This window comes from Mus pahari, chromosome 1, assembly GCF_900095145.1.
Source record: "Mus pahari chromosome 1, PAHARI_EIJ_v1.1, whole genome shotgun sequence".
NCBI classification, from domain to species: Eukaryota; Metazoa; Chordata; class Mammalia; order Rodentia; family Muridae; genus Mus; species Mus pahari.
Window position 1 is genome coordinate 47150196 of NC_034590.1, and position 16879 is coordinate 47167074.

The 16879-nt window shown below is 41.5% G+C and overlaps 1 protein-coding gene across 7 annotated transcripts in view; it reads left to right on the forward strand.

Moving 5' to 3' along the window:
- Positions 1–425: 425 nt before the first annotated feature.
- Positions 426–16879, forward strand: part of Akap13 (A-kinase anchoring protein 13) — a 289605-nt gene continuing 273151 nt past the window's right edge. For all 7 annotated transcript variants that reach the window (XM_029539287.1, XM_029539292.1, XM_029539294.1 and 4 more), the window contains exon 1: positions 426–602. The gene's annotated coding sequence lies outside the window, so the exon portion shown is untranslated. The remainder of the gene's footprint in view (positions 603–16879) is intronic.

The following is a 16879-nucleotide window of genomic DNA, read 5'->3' on the forward strand; positions in this document are numbered from 1 at the left end:
CTGCGACAATCTTCACCCATCCAACACACTTGAGTACTTTGTGTCGCTCCACCTTGAATTCTTAAGACTCCATTGAGTCTTAGTGTCAACGTGTGGTAAGTGCTCCGATTTAGGTAAGCACCAGGCGCACAGAGGAAGGGTGGCTTCCGGCGATGGGGCGGATAGGAGAAGGTGGGTGGGCATTTCCCCAGCAGCTGCTGCCAGCCACCCGACTTTGATCACTTTGCCGCCTGGCAGCAGTGGCGGTCAACCTCATCGTTCCTTAGCAACCAGAGCCAACTGCCAAGACGCCTTCCTATTGGCCTCACAGAATGTGATGGGCAGTCTAATTGTCCAATAAAAACTTTTAGGCTTGGCTCGTTGCCCCGCCCACCCCAGGCCGCAGGCGGCGCATGCGCGGGTGGGCAGGTCTGTGTGCAGGGCGGTCGCGGAGCCGGAGCTGCTGCTGCTAAGCGCTTGGGCTCGGTCGAGACCGCCGTGTTTGCTCCTCGCTCCAGCCGTCACCGCCGCCGCCGAGGGAGCGGCCGCCTATTGTCCTTCTCCGCGGCCAAGGCGCGGAGCTGCTCCGGCTCGGCCCGCGGGGGAGCCCGGGGAGCCGCACGGTGAGAGCGCAACTTAGTTGAGGGAGTTGAGGGAAGTTTGGGCGTCTGAGGAGGGGGCGCGCGCGCAGCCGCCCCTCCCCCTCGGCTGCTCTCGGCCGCGCGCGCGAGCTGCGGGGCGCGGGGGCGCGCGGGCGCGACGCGGGTGGCGGACCCTTCTTAGCCTCGGCAGCCTGGGGTGGATAGCGCGGCCGGGGATCCCGGCCTCCTCCGACCCACGTTCCCCTGCTGCCCGCATCTGTGGCGCCGGCTGCGGCTCTCCTCTGAGGGAGGGCTGCTCGGTGGGGCGCGCCGCTCGAACAGAGAGTGCGGCCCCGGGAACGAGCAGCTCCCCGGGGCAGTCACGCCGGGTAAACACTGCGCGCCCCGGCCACCTTTGGGGGCTTTCTCCCGGGATGGGGAGCGGAGGCGCGGTGAGCGCCCCGGGAACGGTGGCGCATTCGGCTCCTCTGCCCCCGAGCTCTAGTGCAAGCACTTTAAGAACTAGCGAATCGCTGCTTTTCGTAAATAGGCTCGCTGACACTTAACTGGGGTGCGAGACGCACCCTCAGTTTCTTTCTCGCTAAGCAAGTGTCTGTCTTTCGGCTGAAAATATTGGCTCACTTTAAGTGTCTAAACCCTACTGTGAACTCAGGAGTTCACAATGAAAATGGATTGAGCAATCTCTCGAGTGTTTCAGTCTTTGCTTTTCCAACTTCATAATGAAGTTATTTTGAGAGTTCATTGCGTTGAGCAGATTTCCAAAGTGATGTGCCTTTTTGTCTGTTTGTTTGTTTGTTACTACCCTCATGATTTCCAGACGTCACTTACTCTTTTACCCCCCTAAACTTTTGGGTTGACCCGATCAGGAGAAGCGCATTCATTGTCTGTCTGTAAAGTTCCTATCAGTTGAGATGACGCTGAGATTAAACCAGTGTGTCACTTTGTACACCTTCATCTCTTGGGGACTTACAAACTGCTTTAAGCAGTTGCCTTCCCAAGTTTTCGGTGGAATCATTCCACTGCATTTCGTTGACTGGACTTGCGTGCGCTCTGATGTTAATTCAGTTTTATTTCCCCGAGAGGACTGAGCTTAAGTATATCATTCACACTGAAGCACAATGCCCGCCCCCCTCCCCTGTCACTTCATGTTAATTTTAGTTGTATTTCTTTGACATTTGTTAAACTTAAAATTTTCTTTGAAGGCTACTGCTGATGGCATTTTGCTTTGATTTCTATCTGAATAACACGGACAAGTGCTGTGTGGGGTTTTCTGTTTTGTTTTTGGCTTTTCTTTATATGAAACCCAGCTTCGTTTACCTGATGAAACCAAGGGAAAATATTCTGAAGGTACAGGGATTCAGGTCTCACAATCTTTGTGCTTAATTTTCCTTTCTGGGGTGGGTGTGGTGAGCAAGGGAGGTGGACAGAGGTTGGAAGTTATTGGTTAGTTACATAATATAAACAAATGCTGCCTGCAAAATCGGGTGGCCAGGACACCAGTTGAACTGAACTGTGATAACATGATACACATACTTTTGTTTTAGGGTATTTGCTTCACTAAATGGGAACTATGTGTAGTATAAATGGACTTTTTTCGTCTTTTTACTCTTTAAGGACTGTGATGGGTGGTGTTGTGCTGTGCTCTGTTTTTTTTCTAGAAAAGTCCACACAGTTGGTGTTTAGCTTTTGTTTGATTTGGGTGAATCGATTTTCACTGGCTACTGATAGTGTACACAGGAGAAACCCATTAATTCTGGGGCCTTGTACAAAATGATAATTAGCTTGCACATCTGTGGTGAAATTTAGTTTACTTTAGGAGACTTTGTTAAGTCTTCTCTCTTGAGATAGGGTCTCACTATGTAGCTCAGGCTGGTCTTAAACTTACAGAGATCTATCTGCCTGCATGCTGGAATTAAGAGCCTAGCACCTCCCTCCCTCCCCCCACTCTGTGTGTGTGTGTGTGTGTGTGTGTGTGTGTGTAGGGTTTGCCTTGTAGTGTATGCTGGCTTTGAGCTCAAGGTTTCCTTGCCTTGGTTTCCTTAGGGCTAGATAACGTGTGTGTATCACTTCTCCCAGCTTTAAAAACTCTTTTTGTTGATTTGTTCTAGAAAATAACTGGGATTTAAAGAGTACACTGTGGATTTAAAAAAAAAAAAATGCAGTCAGTTTTGAAATGGATCCCTCACACTCTCCCTTGTTGAGACTCTTACACTGCTGAACAGATTGGTTCCTGGCTCTTCCCAGTCCTTCATTGTGAAATTGGGAGGGAGCATAATTTAGGAGAGATTCCCTGTTTGGAGTTATGTAAATCTGAGTTGAGATCCTCACCTTTCCTTCGAGGGTTTTGAAACCTCGAGCACTGCCCTTAACTTTGGAGCTTGTCTCTTCCCTTGTAAGGGGTAGTAATTTTACATGCTCTTAGGGATGCATGAGATGGTCTAGGAGACTTAGTACACTGTCCAGGATTCTGCTTCCTGGTGACTAAAAAGATAATTTTGGTACAGTTTTACATGGCTTTTAAAAAGCGTTTTTAAAGTGATGTTTCTGAACAGAAGGTGGTTCAGTGGGTAAGTTCAGGTCCCACACCCCCATGTAGTAGAGGGAGAGAACCAACTCCTGAAACTTGTCCTCTGTCCACATTCACACTGTGACATTTAATTCAACTTCCACCCTAAAGACAAATAAATGTAAAAGATGTCATCTGAGCAGAAGGATGAGAGAAGCTATACCGTTTCATCACCTGTTAGCTTTCTTTTGAGTGGGATCCCAGGTGCCTTGGTAGGAATGAAATCTGTACAGCTCTATAGTGTGAGAAATGACGAGAGAGAGATTGTTTTCAGTACTAGCAAGAGCCTGTCTTAGTGTTTGAGACACTATGAAAATGACAGCCCTCATAAAGGAAAGCATTTACCTGGGACTTGCTTACAGTTTCAGAGATTGAGTCCACTGCCATCATGGAAGGGAGTATGGCAACATGTAGGCAGAAATGGTGCTGGAGAGATAGCTGAAAGTTCTACATCTGGATCCTCAGGAGGGGGAGGGGGAGGGGGCAAGCGCATGAGCATCTAGGTCTGGCTTGTGCTTCTGAAACCTCAGAGCCTACCCCCAGTGACATAATTCCTCCAATAAGACCATACCTTTCCACAAAAAGCCACACCCCCTGGCCGTTCATATAGCCCCATTGCCTAATAAGGCCACACCCCCTAACCTTTCAGATAGTGCCACTGCCTGATGAGGAAACATTCACATCTATGAACCTATGGGGGCATTCTCATTCAGACCACCAGAGTGTCTGAGTTATAGTCAGTTCCCTTTGTTTTACTTTGGTCTTGAAAATAATATTTGTGGCTTTATGACTTTTCTCAGGTTTGCTCAAGATAGAACGGGATGGAGTGTTAGCAGAATACATAGTTTAGAGACTTAAGCACACCACTCAGTTGCTTTTTCAAGTGCCACTGTTTACAGACTCATGTGGTGGTTAAAGTCAGTTGTACCAACTTAGTTCAGACTGTTTAAAGTGCCAGACAGAGTAGATAAGTTTTAGAACTGTTTACCTGATCAAACCTGAGACTATAGGTATAAACATCCCTGACCAAACCACCTGATGCTTGCTTGTCTTCAAGTTAGTCCTGAGCTACAGTTAATACTGTTAAGGACGAATATCCACATGGAAGTGATTGTCCCTGTGTTGTGTGGCCTGCCTAGCTTACTGGTTTCGGGAAGAGAGAAGGAAGCTATTTGTAGGAAGAAGTTTATTTCATGCACATGTCGCACATTTACGGTTTTCTAGTCACCTTGGTGTTGATACGGTCATCATAATAAGATCAAACCCATTTTTATCAGTCTTCGCTGAGAGGTTGGGCTTGCAGATCCAGTACTGAAATACTGAGTGCTTGTCTAAATTCTGTGTTGGGTAATGGGGTGCTTTTTTTTTTCTTTGTTCTTTTTGATTTTTGCTTTTCAGAACTGTATCTTGGTATGTTTGCATGGTGTGATAGTGAGTGAAAGAAAGTAGAGAGCGGGGAGGTGTTTGCTCTTTATGCCACCATGTAGGCTTCTTGTAATAATTTTTACTTTCTCATCATAAGCCTACTCTTACTCATAGAGTTGGTCCCCACCACCCAAAATAATGAAGTATTCTTGAAAGGTTAATTAATTCCTGTGGTACACTTTTGTTCTTCTTAACTTGAGATGTCAATGCACAGAAAGCCCCCTAGAGTTAAAGATTTAGTTTGCAGAGCCCAAGGATGGTTCTTCCATGTTGATCTCTACTAAAAGCACATGGTATACAGACAGCTGCATCCACACACTGCCACTTACTGGCAGTCTGATCTTGAGCAAGCCATTTTATCTTTCTCAGACTTAGTATCCTTGCTTATTACAGCCCCCATCCCCCCAGTATTATCCTGTCAGCTAAATGCTACTGTTGTGAGAAACACAGGCCAGAAAGCACCATCCGGTGTGTGGTGCTACACTTTGAATGATTAGCTCCTGGTGTGGATAAAACGTAAATCCCAGCCCCAAAGGGGAGACTTGCCACTAGCTTCTCTGTCATTCCCCCAGGGAGGCCAGCTAAAATGCTATAAGATGTCTACCCTCCTTCTTGCCTGGGAAAGCTGACCTGTTTTCATGTTCTATCTGGTTCTTCTCACATTTCCTTTTACCAAATATTTATCAGGGAATATCAGTTGAACTAGCTTTTGATTCAGCATGCTTGCTGTTAGATGCAAATTACTGTCTACTAGGCAACCGCCAGGGCTAGATGGCAGGTGAGTCCACAATAACAGTGAACAAAGAATGTCGGGGTGTTGGAATTAGACTACAGAGGAGGCCAGTGGAGCTGCTGTTGTTTATCCTCCCTTCCATACTTACACTTTAATATTTGTTTACTTAGTTTTCTGTTCTAGATGCACTTGATTTTACCTTCATTCATTATTTATTTCTCAACAGCCCCTCAGGGAGAAAACAGGCAAACAAGAAATCTTGAGAATGAAATTATTAACCCATTTTTAGGCTAAGAAAAGGCTTCCGAAGTTACTTGACAGTGGCCATGTTGCTAGCTAATAGGCCTTTATGCTATTATTGATGGATTACTATGAATATTGATTACTATGGCATAGAAGTCAGACTTTTCCATATCATTAATATTGTCATATGAAAATTTCAAGTACATTTTAAAACAAATCAAGTTTGTCGAGGTTATTATAGAATGTAATAAAACACACCCATTTTTAAGGACAGAGTTTAGTGAGTTTATGACAAAGTATCCTGTAACTCAGCAGAGTCAAAACAGAATATTACTACCAAGGTAATATGCCTGTCACCTTTTGGGCCAGTCTCTTCAATGCTCATCTCCTGCCCACTTTATCATGGGCAACTCCTAGGGTACTATGTTTTTGGCACTGTGTGTCCTCTTAGCTGGCCTACGGCCTGTTTTCATAAATAAGGTTTTCATGAGCTGCAACCACACCCATCTTGTCTCTGCTTTGGAGCTCTAGTTGCCGCTTAGAGTGGTTAGTGAATACAGAGACTTGGCCCTGATAATACCTAACAAAATCCAGTTACTCACATCTAATTTAAACAATACTACATCTTTCAACATATATTTTATTTCAACTAGCATTCATTTGAAAAAAAAAAATGATTGAGGGGCTAGGCAATGGCTCCTTGGTAAAGTCCTTAATGTGGTAAGCTTGAATACCAGGTGTGACACTGTGTGTCTGTAATCCGAAGACTGGGAGGTGGAGGATCCTCAAGGCTTCCTAGTCAGCTAGTCTAGCCAGTCTGTGAGTTCCAGGTTCACCAAGTGACTCCGCCTCAAGAGTAAGGTAGAGAGTGATAAGAGGAAGGCTGCCCACGTCCACCTGCCCTCCACATGTACTTGGGCCAGCAGGAGGGTCTGCATATAGATGTGCACACCACACAGAGATTCAAGCTAGGGAAAAGCAAGTTTCACTCAGTACATTGTTACTATGCCTTTAGTCTCTCATGGGTTTCATTCATACAGTTACTCGGATTCACTGGCTTTAGTGCATAATGTCTTCTAAATTTTGACAATTGTGTATATTCATCTAACCACTGCTTGAATTAGAATAGTACCTTTGTCCTTCCAGATTCATCCAAATCCTTTTGTAGTTAATTTGGTTTTTCACTCCTTGATTTTCAGAACCCGTTAATCTGTTTTCTGTCTTCATGAGTTTTATTGGTTTGCTTGTTTGTTTTGTTGTTGTTGATGATGATCCCTTTAAAGATCATTTAGGACTAGGAATGTAGGTCAATTGTGTGCCTAGGATGTACAAAAACCTAGGTTTGAGCCCTAGTAACAGATAACTTGGAATATGGTGGTGAATGTCTATAATCCCTGTACTTGGGGTAGGATGGGGCGGAGGCAAGAAGATCATAAATTTGAGGTCATCTCTTTCTATATAAGGAGTTCAAGGCCAGCTTAGACTATATGAGACTGTTTCAAGCCATGGTGTGTGTGTGTGTGTGTGTGTGTGTGTGTTGGGGGGGTGTCATAAAAGTGGAATTATATAGAATGTAACTTTTTTGTATGCTTAATAATGCTATCTTTTCATGTGATTTTTCTCCATTCTTTGGTGATATATCTGTTCAAAACTGCCTGTTCTAAAAATTGAGTTGATTTGTATGTAGCAGTTTGGCCTGGAACTCTGTTGCTGAGGATGGTGTTGAGCTTCTGGTCCTCCTGCCTCTACCTCCTGACTGCTGGGAACACAGCTATGTGCCACTACATTGTCTTTGTGTGATGCTGAAGACTGAACCGGGGCTTTCCTATATTCTACCGCCTGAGTTATATTACTTTACTTTTTTAAATTAAAGAGTGTTAAAGACCAAGCCTCAAACCAGAAAACTTAGGGAAGCATTCTACATACTGCTGAGCTGTATGCTCCAGGAGCTACAGTTTTGTTTTTTGAAGCAATGGTATCCACTCTAGGGCCTTTTGCATGGTAGACAAGGACTCTACCTTGAACTATCTATATAGCTCTATACAGCAGCTATTACACTTTTTACTTCTGGATTGACATTGGATTGAGTCTGTAAATACTTAGGAGGTAACTGCCATCTTTGTAATATTGAGCCACAAACATGACACATCTGCTTATCTAGGTATTTGGTGTATTATTGGTAGTATACTTTTCAGCATTCAAATCCAGTTTGTTTTGTAAGTTTTATTTATACAGCCCATGGTTTCCATATATGTGGTTTCGGGATCCATGAGTACAATTGCTAGTCTCAGTAAACAAGATGAGTGTAGTACAGTAAGACATTTTTGAGAGAAAAACCATCTGTTCTGGTTAGTAGTTTTTTGTTTGTTTGTAAGAGTTTTCCAAGTAGGACTGGTTTTAGCAGCATGGAAGCTGTGATATTTAGAAGGCTGTGCACCGTGTAGCAGAATCAGAGTTCAGGAAGAGGCCTGGAGAGGTTGTTGGTGAAGTTGCAGCCTTAGCTAGAGAGAAGACCCCCCAAGGACATGGAGTGGAGCTGGTCTGAGCTTCTGAGACAAAATGTGTTTCTGATGACAGAACCCAAGAAGTAGAGCTGCCTGAGCCTCTGGAGCCCAGATCAGGGTCCTGGGTGTTAGACACTGAGCTAGTTACACTGTTGGAATCTGGTGTTGTTAAGCATGGTAAATGTGCCCTGGTTCTTCCATCTTGGAATAAGAAAGTATATAACTTAGTTTTTACTTTACAGGACTCCACAATTTAGAGAATTTTGAATTGTAAGAAGACTGTGGAACTTATGTACTGTTTTATATATTGTAAAATTAATGAAAACTTGGGATGAGCGATTGTTGTTTTTGAATCCGAAATATATCGATCTCAACTTTGGTTTTCAGAAGTTTTCTTTGTTCTAGCCGATGACTGTGCAACAGGTGGTGGACATTTGAGAGATTTTTTTTGTAAATCTGACATTTTCTATTACCTATGAATCACTTAGAAAACCTCACAATGACTTGGGTGTTATGTATATATAAGCACATGTCCTTGGCCTAGCCATTCAGTCTTGTCTAAAGTAGGTGGTTTTCTGAAGTGGGTTGTTGCTATGCAGTGCCTGCATGGAAGTGATTTGTTACTTCTGACAAACTGAAGATTTAAAAAATTCTCCTTAGGTTCCCTCAACAGAACATCTAGACTCTGAATACAGAGAAACTCTCCTCTTTGAGGGACTTAGGAAAACACTCTAGCCACAAGAGTTGAGAAACAGTGTAAATGTTTATTTGGTCACATGACACTTTGGGCCTGGCTAAGATACTTTCTCTTTTTGAGGATTAAAGGAATGGGTAGGAATGGCCAAAACTTGTCTAGGCCTTCCTTCCAAAGTGGTTCTGTATGCATGTTTAGAGCATAGGTCAATCAGGAGTGATCTTTTAAGGACATTTCCCAGTGGTTTTTAAACAGATCAGTAAAGGGAAGAAAGAATTTGTATGTCTCTTTATGTAAATAAACTATGACTTTTATCTTGGATTTTTGATATACTGTAGTTTTATTGTATATGCTGTAAGTCACATTTTTTTTTTTTACCCTGATATAATTATATCCAAAGTAGTCAGCTTAAAATTCCAACTTGTTCTTGTTATAAGAAATCTTTGTGGTCTGCTCTTAAAAGTTTTCCTGGAATTCTTAAAAACATGCTAGGCTTTCATGTTTGTGCCTGGAAAGTAGCAAGAGCTTACCAGTGGTTCTTTTCTCATATGCAGTGACCGTTGTGGATGGGAGCCAATAATTAACGTTCACACGCTTGTTCACATCTTCAAAGTGGTTTACAAACGTTTAATTAGTTCATGCTTAACTTACGTACTAGAAGTTGGAAAACCAGTTTTTAAGGTTCATTTTAGAAGTGTTGGGGGGGGGTAAAGGAGAAAAATACAGGTGGAGATAGCTTCCCTTGCTCCCCTAGCCTTTGGTCCAACATGACTTTGGGGGTGTATAACTTTGGGTTATATGCAAGAGTGGAGTCATATGTATTGGGAAAAAGAACATTGGGTAGAATGCTTGGGAAAAGACATAGATAATTCACTCAGCTTTTTCCCTTATGTAGGCCCATATGTGAGGATTGTCCTAATTCATTCCTGTGAGCATTCTGAAGAGTAGGTTGTGACTGGAACAGATTCTGAAAATTAGAATAAGCTAATGCATGCTTATTTGGGGAGGGATCATCTTTGCCAGTTTCCTCACTACTGGTACTGGTTTCTCTTCTCCCACCCCAGTAATAGGCCAGGTTGTACAGTGGAAAGAGACACTGTTGTCAGTTGTGCTGTGTTCCTTTCACATTAGCTGTGTGACTTGGCCTGGCCTGAGCAAAAGTTTCTGCTCTTTGTTACTTCGTTACTATTCTGTTACTTTGTTCTGTGAAATTGCTTATTTGACTTAGTTTAATGGTTTCGAGACAAGCTTTCACTTTGCAACTTACCTGGAGCTCATTTATATAGCCCAGTCTGCCCTGGAACTCCATGTAGTTCTCTTCAGCTTTAAGGGTATGGAATTGGTTTTTAGGTGTAAGCTGCCACACCCAGTTGTGAAATTGTATTTGTCAATGACTCAGGTGTTAATAGTGAAAAAGACTTATTGTTTTTCTGTATAAGACTGGACTATATCAGATTGCATTTCCTTGGTTGGCAAGTGAGGCCCACGATAACACTTCCCTTTGATTCCCTGGAGAATCTGTTGTTCACCTGTCTTCTGAAGGACTCAGTTTCTTAGGAGTTCTGTGTTCATGAGGATACCAAGGTATGCTCGTTTTGCTAAGTTACATAGTAGGTCCTCTTTCAAGGTGTTCACTTGTTTTCTTCTAATTTTGTTTGTAGCACTTGATTGTATGTTTGCTCATGGCTAAGAGTTTCTGTTTGAGGGTTGGTGCTGTGTGTTCACATGGAGTACTGTTAGATGTCAGGGCCCTGCTTTATAGTCATGATCATCTGAAATAGATGAATACGGTAGACTTATGACAAACACAAGCTTATCTTTTTTTTAGGTTAGAAATAAATACACGAACTGTAGCTGCTGTGATGTATCAGGAGCTTATCTTGTAGTAGGAAGAAAATGTTTCAAAGAGAAATTGCCTCTGAAATCTACTTCTAGGCACATGATTCTCTTTTTGCAAGTGTGCCATCATACTTTCGTGACTCAGTTTTTGTTTTAGTCCTAAAGAGGTAGCCAGAGGAGAATATAGAAGTTTGGTTTTTAGACAAGAAACGTACAAAGAATAATTCATACTGTTAAGGACTAGTTTAAGTTTTGGTGACTTCCTACCTTGTTTGGAATAGATAACTTTAACTGTTATTATTATTGTACTTAAAGACATTTCCTTTTTCTCATATAGTACAGTAAATACTGTATCTAATTTTCTAAGGCAGAACATCCTGTTCATCATTGTTTATAGCCTCAGCTTTCAGAGGAAACCGAATCCTTGTATAGATAATCTTGCCAGGGAAACTTTACTACCTGACTGCAGAAAGAAGAAAAATTCTGAGAGCTTGACATGTATATTTAATTAAAATTTTATCATGAATATGGATTTGTTCTTCATGGTACTAGATAAGCGTGGCCCCAGGGCCAGGAAGATACCTCAGCTGGTAAAAGTGCATGCTGTGCAGATTTCTTTTGAGGTCAGATTCCTGGAACACATTTTATAGCGCAGTATATAGTTCTAGGTATCTGTAATCTTAGTGATTGACTCTACAGGCAGATGGGAGAGCCTTCTGTCCACCACCTCTATGCCAGTTGGTCAGGATAGGTGATAGAGTTTGAGATCTTACCTCAACCAAGTTGTCTGTCAGTTACTACTTTTTACATTTGCATTCTATTTTCTTTGTGTGATATGTGAGCACACATGCATATATGTGTGCCACTGTGTGTGTATGTGTGGAGGTCAGAGGATAATTTGTTGGAGTCTGTTTTCTCTACTATATGGGCCCCAGGGATTAAGGTTTAATGCTAAACACCTCAACATGCTGAACATGGCTAGCCCTAATTCTTAATAATTATTTTTATTTTTTATTTAATCTTCTATCTGTCTGTCTATCTAACAAGTCATTATCTAACAAGGTCAAGACAACTTGAGGGAGTCAGGTTTCTCTCCTAGGTATGGTGTAGCAAACTAAGGTTGTCAGGTGTGGTGGCAGTCACTTTTACCTGCTGAACCTCCTTGCCAGCCCAGATTTTATTTTATTATTTTATTTTATTTGAACATTTTTAAAGATTTTATTTTGTGTGCATGAGTGTTTTGCCTGCATGCATATATGCACTCCATGTATGTTTAAATGCCACTCAGAAGAAGGCATCGGATTCACTGGAACTGAAGTTACGGATGATTGTAAGCAACCATGTAGGTGCACGGGACTGAACCCTGGGTCTCTGTAAGAGCAGTGAGTGCTCTTAACCCTTGAGCCAGTGTCTCCACCAACAAAATAACAAAGTGGAGCTTTGTAACCAGGCATGTTTAGTCCTTTGTTATGAGTCAGTGACTCACAGACTAGGCTTAACTGACTTGGAACTGACTGGGTAGCCCATGTTGGCCTTAAACTCAGAGATTTGAGCAGCCTTGTCTCCTAGGTGCTGTGATTAAAGCATGCACTCCTATACTTGGGGGTTCTTAAATTTTTCTTATTTGCTAATTTATTTTGAGAGAGAGTCTTACTAAATAGCCCTTCCTGGCCTGGAACTCACTGTATAGACCCGGCTGACTTGGGACTTATAGAGATCCACCTGCCTCTGCCTACTCCTTGCTGAGATTAAAGACATGTACCACTGCTGTCCAGCAATTTTATTAATTTTCAATAGTGAGTTTTACATAGTATCTCATATTAATACATAGTACTGTACACCCTGACATATCATTAAAAACATGACATGATCTGTTTCCAGGACACTAATCAGACAGCTACTTTGTCAAAGCAGATGAGAGCCGAGTACCCTGTTTTCCTTTCATCAGAGCAGTTACAGACTATGAGCCTACTGAGCACCTTTGTGTGAAATCAGAGGTGTCTGTCAAGGCAGATGTGAAAAATTAAAGCTGTATACCTTACTGATCTGAGAAGTTTTTAATTCTCTTTATGTTAGCCTTTTTTTCTCCTCTAGTTGCTGTTTCTCTGAAATACTAACACAAGAGTGTTTTGGTTTATATAAAATTATCTTTGGTTTTATGTCAGCCTGTTTTGCCTTTAGTTTCCTCTTCACATAAGATTCAGTTACCTTTTTCTTATGGGGGATTATTTTTCTTTATACAATGCATTCCCACTTTGATTTTTGTGAAGACAATATCTTCATTTTTATTTGTTTTTTTTTTAAGGTAAACAAATACTTTAAGGTTGTTGCTCATAATTCATTTGGCTTTTAGAATCACACCATCATCTTAAGAGCTTTCTTCACCCAAAGCCCTCACAACAGCTGCTAATTCATGGCCCCTGTTGTATGCATAGTATCCTCTCCTGTGAATTCTGTGAAATACCATGGTCCCTTGCCCTGACCGTGATAAAGTATGATTTGGTGTCTTTGCCCAAAGTTCTCTGGCACTGTGAAGCTTAACACTTGACCTGTTAGCTCTCTAGGACACACACTCTTAAATGGAGACATTTCCTTCATGAATCCAAATAAAAGGAATCATTGCTCCCGATGTCTCCGGACTGGAAGAAACATGGTGTATTCTTCCCCTCTGCTTGATGCCTGTTGGAATGGCCAGGGGCAGTTCACTAAAGTAGCAGCTGCATGATTTTGATTTTTTTATTGTTATGTGGACAATTAACATAGTGATGTCCTAAGCTTAATGCACTGCTCTGCACTGTAAGAGGCAGTCTCTGCTTACCATATTTGATGGATAAGAAGTCTGAGGCTCAGAGAGGCTAGATAGCTTGCTCAGCATTGGGATGTAAAATAATGAGGATCTGACTGACTTGAGCCCAAACTCTTGTATATGCCTTAGTCTAAGAGGAATTGAAAGCCTGTCTGTTGTGAGCTATGGTTTTGGCAGAGCCTTATGTAACTTTGATTTTGCCAGTAGACTTACTTTTATAGGTAGTTTTCTACTTTATAAACTCTTAAGGCTTCATGAAAGATACTAGCTTTCTATCACTCCAGTAGTGTGCAGTCCATCTAGAAATTCAAGATTTGAATATAACACAGAAAGTAACACTTAGAAACAAATGACATTATCTATAAATGACATTGTTTAGTGTTATTTGTTGTTTCTATTTCCAAACTTGAAAATTGGTAGAGGGTGTTTGAGTATGTATGTATACCTATATATCTGTATGCAAACCATGTGTGACGTACATACTTGGAAACAACAGATTATAACACATTTCGGGAACGGGAGTTTATATACTGTTAACTATGTGGCATAACTAACTTAATGGCTACATGATATTTCTTTTCTTTTCTTTTTTGTGATATTTCATTCCGTGGACTTAGATTTTTTTCCCCTTAGGTCACTGATTATCTTATTTGAATACTTATATTGTATCTCTCTGTTCTCTGTTGCTCTCTTTCTTCCTTTCTGCTACTTAAAGACACTGCTGTGGTAAAACCTTACAGACACATATCTGCGCATTCTTGTTTATGTCTTCTCACAGTAACAGAATTGCTAGGACAAAGGGGTTCACATGTCAGCAGCTGTCAATAGATAGTGCCAAGTTGTCTGGAGAAAGCGGCATACAACTTAATCCCAGCACACACGTTCACTGATAGTCATGAATACCTATTTCTCGTATTTTCATTACTTTTAGAAAGCAAGTTTGCGTTTTTACTTTTTGCTTTTTTTGAGAGTCTTTATGTTTATGCCAGACTGATCTTAAACTTAATGATCCTTTTGCCTTAGTCTCCCCAGTGCTAGGCTTATAAGTGTGTGCCACCATGCCCATCTCTAAATAGAAAAATTTTAATGTTTTGAATGCCATAGAATTGCCATATTATTGGTAATCACTAATAAATGAAGAGATCTTATATATTTTTTAAAAAATTCACATTGTTTTAGTTCCTCTATGATTTTTAGATTTTTATCTATATATATTTCTAAAATTGGAAAAGCAAAACATGCAAAGTACACGTAGCCCGAGAATGGGGCTGGGAGGGTCCTGGGACTAGGTGTGTTTATGAGTCTTGCAAGAGGACTTGGTTTTGGTGGCTTACAACCATCTTTAACTCCAATTCTAGGAGATCAGTGGCCTTCACAGGTACTAGGCATGCACATGGTACACATATAGTTGTCCAGCAAAAGCATTCATACTCACAAATCTTAAATTTTTAAAAATGACATTTTTATTCATTTTGAATGTGTTTGTGAGCACATTCTGCCTGCCTTTGCCAGAATGCTGGGAGTAAAGTTGTGTGCCACTGTGCCTGGCTTCCTTTGCCTCTGTAAGTGTAGGGACTGAAATCACTGTGGTATCATGTATTTTTATGATTGTGAGTATGTCTTGTTCTTTTTTACCTCCTCTGTGTCCTTGGGCTAGATCCTCAATTTTGAGCTCCTGTTTCCTTGGTGTAAAGTGGGAAAAGCAACACACACTACACACAGTGCAGGTTGCTGGGCACACAGTATGTGCTTAGTAAGCATTTCACCCGAAGTTTGGGGAAAGATTTAGTGTAGATAATGGTGTAGTGGATTGGAAGGTATAAAAGATGGCACTGTGTGGCAGGTGCAGACCACTGCAGTTCCCATTTCTATTAAACAATTCTGCACCCACATTTGTATTTTTATTTTGGGAGACAGGAAGTATCTATCTAATAACTTGTTTCCGACTTTGCTTCTTAATTTTATAAATGTCATTAGATTGCATATTATTTTCTAAAAGCAGATAGATGCTTTGTAGAAAAAATAGGCTAGAATGGAGCTAATTAAGTTTTATGTAAATTTAAGTACAAGTTACATAACTGTTGTAGAACATGTCTGAACAGAATGAGTGCGTGCCAGGCCACTAGAAATGTTTTGGATATACCAATAGCGATAGAAGGTTATGGTGTGACAGTGGTTTGGGCCTGGCTTTGTGGGTCTGAATTCTGAGGCACACTGGTAATGGATGAGGGAGTGCACTGGATCTGCAGCATGACTAGGATTTTGTTGGGCATGAGTTGGCAAGAGAAGGAAAGGTCATGAAGCTATGCGGTGTGAACAAAGAACAAACATCGGAAAACTTTGTGTGTTCCAAGCGAGCAGCGAGGTGTATTGGAGTTATTTAGTTTGATTAGGACACAGAATTAGGCCAACAAGTCAAGCTGGGGTGAGTGTAAGCATCTTACATGTTGTGTTAGAGAATTTAGTTTGTCCTTCTGAACAAAAGGGAAGGCAGCTCACTTGGGGAGGATCATGGGTAGTGACAGCTGTGGAAAATGAAGCACTTGCCTCTGAGGGACATTCAGAGCCCATTGTATTAGTTTAGGACAGGGATTAGGAGAGCCAGAATGCAGGGACGCAGGGAAAAGAGAGTCAGATCTCCTGGGTATTCAGAGCGAAAGGGAGGAAACCTGGTGAGGAGACAAGGGGAAGTGAAATAGCATCCCTGTCTACAGTGATTGTGAGTTTCTAACCTTAGTTTCTGGTGAACTGGAGTATACTGGCTGGTATTTTACAAAAGTACAGCTAGTATTTTACAAAGTTGGAAGAAATTTAGTTGTGGCAAAACACATACAGCATAAAACCTACTATTTAAACTATGTTTTCCTTTTTAAAAAAAGACCATTAAAGTTATTTATGTGTATGTGTCTGTGAGTGTGTGTGTAAGTGATGGGTAGGTACCTGTGGAGGCTAGAAGAGGGCATAATGCCACTGGAGTCAGAGTTAAGGTGACTGAGCTGCCTGATGTGGGTGCTGGGGACTGAACTTTGGTACCAAGGAATAACAGCCCCGTCTTTATCATTTTTAAGCGTGGAGTTTAGTAGCATTAGTTATTTTCATGTTGTTGTATAACCATCACCACTAACTGTAATTTTTCCTCCTGCAGGACCCAAACTACCCTTTAAACTATAAATGCCTGTTTTTATTTCCCAGCCACTGGCAAATAGCAATTCTTTTTTCTGTCTGTATGAATTTTGCTACTCCAGCTTATAGGGTTTGTCTTCTTGTTACTGACTTAATTCCCTTGTGTGATGTCTTTAAGATTCATTTATGTTGTTTTCGTGTGTCAGAATTTACTTCTTTTCTAAGGCAGAATTGCATTCATTGTGTATATACACTAGGTTGCTTCTATTTGTTGGCCATTGTGAGTAAGCTGTATGAGCATGGGTGTGCAAAATCTCTTTAAGCCTTTGCTTTCAACTTTTTGGTGAATATGCCTACAATATGTC